The sequence below is a fragment of the Coloeus monedula genome, assembly GCF_965178545.1.
Source record: "Coloeus monedula genome assembly, chromosome: 5".
NCBI classification, from domain to species: domain Eukaryota; kingdom Metazoa; phylum Chordata; class Aves; order Passeriformes; family Corvidae; genus Coloeus; species Coloeus monedula.
This window is the reverse complement of record NC_138785.1, coordinates 63260794-63267455: the sequence shown is the minus strand read 5'-3', so window position 1 is coordinate 63267455 and position 6662 is coordinate 63260794. Positions and strand designations below refer to the sequence as shown.

The following is a 6662-nucleotide window of genomic DNA, read 5'->3' as shown; positions in this document are numbered from 1 at the left end:
TGACAAAGTTGTAATGAAAACAACAGGGCATCTGCAAAAGCTAGGTTAGACAAGTCACCATTTTCTGCCTCAAAAACTTTCTTGTCATATTTTGTGCACATTCTATTCCATTCTACATTGTTCTCAGTGGCCCGATGCCAGCTGTGTGATGACACACAGGGATGAACCCCATTGTCCTGCAAAGGGAGCTCCACGGACTGTTAATCCCTCCAAAGGGAGCTGCCTGAGAGAAATACAGAGTAGGAGTGGTGCAGAGTCCCTCATCCACAGACTGAAAATATTTTGCACAGAAAGCTAGGACTTAACCCATAAGCACAATCCATAACCAGCCTCTGAAAGGTGTAGGAGCATATCTGGCACTGCAAAGGCAGGTCTTTGCACAGCCCACAAACTTGATGGGACAGGAAAGGAGGCAGCCCTTGTCTTTCTCACTCTTGCTTCATAGATGCACTATTCTGGAGAAAATATAATAAATAAAGCAAAAAAGAAATTCTACCAAGGCAACTATCAGCCCCAAAGAGTGCCCCAGCTAATGAGGACTGTGATATAAGGCACAGGCATATACTCAGTGTATCCATCTGCACTTAACGGCTGTGTATGTCTAAGCTGCAAGACAGAAGAGCTGCCCCGGGCTAGAGAAACTTCGGGCTATAGGATTGAAGCACTCCATGGAGATTCACTTTTTAAACAATGATTAAAGATCAATTGAACTGTTACTAGAAGCAGTATTAGGAGAGATTTATGAATCATCCATTTATAACTTGAGGAAAACACCTTCTGTAAAGAGAAAACTGAAAAATCCATTTATTGCAAAACCAATTGCTGGGCTCATCATCTGCCTGTCATACTGGTGCAAGGGCACACATATGAGGAGCATGTCAGCCATGGACTGCCTTTTGTGAGCAAGTTGGTAAATTCCTGCCAGCATGTGCTTTGAACAAAATTTAGCACCAAACAAAAAAAACCCAAACAAACACAGAATTGTTTTGCATTGCATCTTCTGGATTGAATATGTTTTGGTCTTGAACGATTTTTTTTAAAAGAGGGTTCTTAGAGTATTCAGGCAGTGATATCCATCCTGACCTTCAGATGGCAGCTTTGGCTTTGATTGTAGACAAATTCTTGATCTGAATTTGGTCTGTAGACTACTCCCAAAGCATCTAAGTCCTATTAAAATAACATTTCCACTACCTAATTAATTGTTTGAAGCTATTTTCAGTGATTGTTTATTGAAGTTATAGTTTGTCACCTGAGGCAACAGCATGACGTTGTCGTGGAAACACCTCTGCTGTCATGAGCGATGAATAGGGAGGGAGGAACAGGAGAGGAACTACAGAGGAGATGCTTTGTTGAAATGCCTTGCTCTTTAAAGTGATGAAATTATTTCAGATAAAGACAGGCCATGCTGAGATTGACACACACTGATTCCCGGGATATTACGGGCTCTGTGGGCTTGGTTCAAGCCCTTTCTAATTTAGTGTGACACAGCTCCTGCTGTCAGGCACTTCTGTCTCCCATGGTTAACAGCAATGTTTGCAGGGCCCTATCTGTTCCCAAACTTGCTATTATTGCACAAAAATCCTGCCATCTACAAAAATAGAACAACATGTCTCTAGCAACCTGCTGTCATCTATCTATTTGATTTGTAAAAGATGAAAAATCAGTATTGCAGGGTTTCTCTTATTGGCCTTTACCTGATGTGTGATCTTGCCACAATTTTTCTGCATTCCCCAAATCCTTGTGTTAACTATAGTCCATGGGTACCTCAAGCAAGAGTTGCAGTTAGAATTTCCCTTAAATCAGCATGGCTTCTACCTAAGTTTTTATTAAACTCTGCCAAAGATTTTCTCTGTTTCTTTTTGTGCTGATAACAGAGTTAATAAAAAGATTTAAGCTCTGATAAACTGGTATTATCATTATATTTTTTTTTTGCATCTGAGACATGAAGATGCAGGAAAAACAGGGTTTCCACCAGCAGCACCATTAGAGCCATATTTTGTCACTACTCACTTTACTACAGAACCAGACAATTCAAATTGGTGCTGACAGGCTTATTTTATAAGATCTTAGAAAAAGCAACATTCTCAAAACCTGCTGAGCTGCAAAGCAGCCAGGCTGCACTTTTCACAAGTTTGCCCTGCACTGTTTCATATGCTGTTCATTTATCATTGTGCAGTTTTTTATCACACAGAAAAATAAATCTTTTTCCTCCCTTTTCACAGTCTTGGATTGCAGGCACACTCCACAGTGATGCCTTTGCTCGGCATTTGTTTAACTTTGCTTGTATCTGCCAGGGAATCGGCTTCACAAATGGTTATCTATTTTTCATAAGAGGATTTTTTTTTTCCCTGACCGCATTTCCTCCTCGAAATGGAGTAAAACCAGACCCTGATTCTTTTGTTCCTTGGCGGTCCCTCTGGAGACAGCGGCGGAGGGAGGAAAGCGCAGCGTGAGCCTGGAGTGCCACCTGATGGCACAGGAGGCAAAGCGCCGGGTGAGGTCTCTGCCAGCCGGGGACGCCTGCTCTCTGCAGCCAGGGGACACCTGCCCTCTGCCAAACTGGAAAACGTAACATTTTCTTGCAAAAACTCCTGAATAGGTAAAGCAAACAAGCACAGCGAAGCTCCAGACAGAGATGTGCTCTCTCTGGAGGTTAATGCCCCTGCATTAGGACATGACCTCCTGGATGCCCTAGGTCTGGGCTTTCTGACTTTTGAAAGAACATACTGAAGAAGTATAACTCACCAACAGGTGGGTGATGCACTGCAATGCTTCTGACATCGAACTGCAGATGAGAACTAAATCTCTGCCAATAATTAAGACTGGAAACGTGAATTGTTAATTACCTTTGTACATCATTCACTGACGTCTCTGTAAAGCCAAGGCAGATGTCACTAACACTGACTAATCCAGCCTCATAACAAACAAAATGCCAAGCAAATGAAGCTACAAACTTGGCAATGAAATGAAAGGATTTTAAGTGAAGTTTAGGTTTTAGCCCATACAGACCACTTTTTCATAAAACTTGTTTTTCTAAAATGTACACCAACATGTAATTATAAGATTCATGGACAGAGTTAAGAGAAATATCAGCTGACATGAGAGTGTGAATAAAATCAGATGCACTGGCAACACCACAGGAACTCAACTGGAAATACAGCAGCTGTGGCACGAGCTGTGGAGAGGCTGCCCTGTGCCGTGGTGGAGCTGCAGAGGAAGGCAAGGGAGTGTTTTGTGACAGAAGAGAGTGTGTACCCCCAGGACTCCAGAGCTGGCACAGCCAGAGCTCACAGCATGATCTTCATTTCCACTTGGACCGAATTGCCAGAACTCACACAAAAGCCTTGCTCCCAGGCTGTGGTGCTCTTTCTGACAAAGTGTAATGATTGGTCGTTCGCAGTAGCTGCCCAGGGCGCACCTGATACCTCAGGCTACCAGCTGGGTGTTAAATGAGATAAGGAAGAAAAGGCAAACCCCACGAGGCAGGGTAGTATTTCCTTTTTCTGCACACCAATGACTCAGCTGTGATAACTGCCTCCGGGGAAGCACCAGCAGTGCTTCCCATCCTGAGGAGTTATCTCTGCTAATGGGCCATCTTGTACTCAACGGCATCAGCAGAATAGGCAGCTGCAACGACTTAGACAATCAAGGACTTCCAAATATCCCATGACTCACAGTATTACATCATTCCACTGTGAAACTCCATGCCCAGGGGGAGGTACTGAGCATTCCTCCCTCCCCCCCGAACCTGAGCAGACATAACTGGGGACTTCGGACATTACCACAACCACCACTGGACAGATCCAGAGGAGGACCAGAACTTCTGCAAGACCACCCCTTTTGACTGCAACCATCACTTGATAGACTGTGGCTACCACCCTGACCTATAGGGTGCCAGGTTGTACTCTGATTTTGTAGGTTTAAGCCAGTTTTCTGTGTATCATTGTATTACAGCTGGTGGTGGGGTCCGTGGCTGCGACCCAGGAAGATATGACCGGTCCAGGGAGATGGTCCCGAAAGGAATCGCCTGCCCGAGGTCTGGTATCTTCCTCTCAGCTGCTGGCAGAGGAGCCCTTGCAGAAGCTATCAGCTCTTTAGTGATTATCAGCTCATGATTTCAGCTCAGCTCTGCAGGGCAGCCTCTAGGCCAAACCAGACCGGAGAGAGAGACGAGAAGACCCGTATGGCTGGTTCCGCACGAAGGGAGCTTTATTGGGGGTTCCCTCCGGCGAAGGGAAGGCCAGGGACGAGCTCTGTTCCTACAGAGGTGAACTGGTCTTTTATAGGGATACAGGGGATCAGCAAGGGGACCAATGGGTTACAGAGGGTCTGGGATAGACCAATGGGTTACAGAATGATCTGCATAGGGCCCCCCAAAGGATTGTGGGTCTACTTTTCCTCACCATGACTCAAAAGTCCTTTCCAGGGAGTCCTGCTGGGCGATTGCAAAATCTCTTATCTCAGCAGACATCCCTCCAGGGCAGTGGCTGGGCATATCCCACATCATTGCATTTATTTTAATATTTCTATTAAATTTTAACTCCAACCTGAAATTTCTCTTAAGGTAATTGAGTGGGGTTCATTTCTCCTGCTGGTTTACTTTCAAACCAGCACATGTATTGGCACCTGATGTGCGGCTTGAGAGAGAAATTGGAATTACAATTTTGTTCTAAAGCATTTGTGTATTGGGATACAAAACTCCCTGATCATCATGATGCTCAATGTATTCATCTCAGTGTTGTACTTTACCCTATGTATATTTTGGCATATGGGGACCTATTTACCCATTATGATGCTCCTTTTAAGACCAGGGGAACAATCAAAATTGCTTTGTTAATATACTATGTTTACGGCACGATAATATCAGAAGCAATGAATTTAATTTGGAATGTATTTTCAGTTTTGTTTGCCTCTCCTAGTCTGGGCTGATACCTCTGGGACTGCCATGGACATCCTGAAGCAGGAGATCAGCAGGAAGTGCCAGCAGCTGGAGGAGAAGGAGCTTCTGGGGGGAAATAAGAAGTATTTCAAACGCAGTGAGTTAGCTAAAAAGGAAGAGGAGGCCTACTTCCAGAGATGTGGCTACAAGGTACGGCAGCAGGAAGAGGAGGAGAAACCACTGGTTGCATCAAATCCAGTGCTGGAACTCGAAGTAGCAGAGGACAAGTTACCAATGACTCTTTCCAGACAGGAGGTTATCAGGCGGTTGTGAGAGAGGGGTGAGCCCATCAGGCTGTTTGGAGAAACAGATTATGATACGTTTCAACGTCTGAGGAAGATAGAAATTCTTGCACCTGAAGTGAACAAGGGCCTGAGAAATGACCTGAAGGATGCTTTGGATAAGATTGATCAGCACTATCGGAATGAAATTGTAGGTGGCCAAGAAGCAGGAGATGATGACTCCCCGAACGACCTGAAAGTCCATGAGGAGAATACTACTATTGAAGAACTAGAAGCTTGGGGAGACTTCTTAGGATGGGGTGACGATCACTATGATATGGACGTCATAACAAAGTTCTTGAAGTTTCTTCTGGGGGTTTGGGCCAAGGAGTTGAATGCCAGAGAGGACTATGTGAAACGGGGAGTGCAGGGGAAGCTGATCAGTGCCACCCATAAACAGACAGAGTCCTACCTGAGGCCGCTCTTCAGGAGACTCCGCAAAAGGACACTTCCTGCAGACATCAAAGAATCAATAACAGATATTATTAAATTCATGTTGCAAAGAGAATATGTGAAGGCAAACAATGCCTATCTCCGGATGGCCATTGGAAACGCTCCCTGGCCTATTGGTGTCACCATGGTTGGCATCCATGCATGGACGGGGCGGGAAAAGATTTTCTCCAAGCACGTGGCCCATGTGCTCAATGATGAAACTCAAAGGAAATACATACAGGGGCTGAAGAGGCTCATGACCCTTTGCCAGAAGCACTTCCCAACAGACCCATCGAAGTGTGTGGAGTACAATGCTCTGTGAGGCTCTGCAGGGGCCAGGCCATGACTCACATTTTGGTCTCCAAGACCCCGAGATGATGGACGAGGTAGAGCATGTGCCTGAACATCAACAGGAACTGTGTCTACACAAACCATGGCTGAGTGTGGCAGGACATCCCCCCCCCCCACCTCTACCAGCACCTCAGCTGGTGCATAGGGATGAGATAACACAGGCTGGGACAAATGCCTGATGGGGGTTATCTCTGGTGCCAAGAGGGCTGAGACCCCCAGCTAAGAATAAACATCTTGGTCTGGAGAGCAGATGTAGAGAGAGATAAAAATTAAATATCATTGACTAAAGACACTGCTTTACAATATAGAAGCTACACAAATTTTCACGGCGACAGAAGCCTCTTAAATGCTCCCTGGAAACGTGCAGGGCTTCTCCCACGAGGTTTGGATGCTTCTCCATGGATACTTTTCTGAAAACTGAGAGGAAGGATCCCATGTATGCCCCATCAGAAACTTGATGGTAATATACATTGAATCCTAATCTATACTATTTCTTCGCTAGCTGTAATATTAAGTACCTCACTCGTGCTGCGTTGTTTATTTACTAGTAGTGTTTCTTTTGTTTATCCTGTGTAGTAAGTTAATCTGTTTAAGTCTTATGTCTGTTAAACTTGTCTATCAAATAAATAATTCATTTTATAATAGACCTAATCAGCCAT

General features: G+C 44.8%; 1 pseudogene across 1 annotated transcript; it reads left to right on the top strand.

The window, feature by feature from the left end:
- The first annotated feature begins 4945 nt into the window (after positions 1–4945).
- On the top strand, positions 4946–5974 carry LOC309572789 (pre-mRNA-splicing factor 18-like; annotated as a pseudogene). The gene has a single exon. The product of its transcript is annotated as a pre-mRNA-splicing factor 18-like (transcript).
- The last annotated feature ends 688 nt before the right edge of the window (positions 5975–6662 follow it).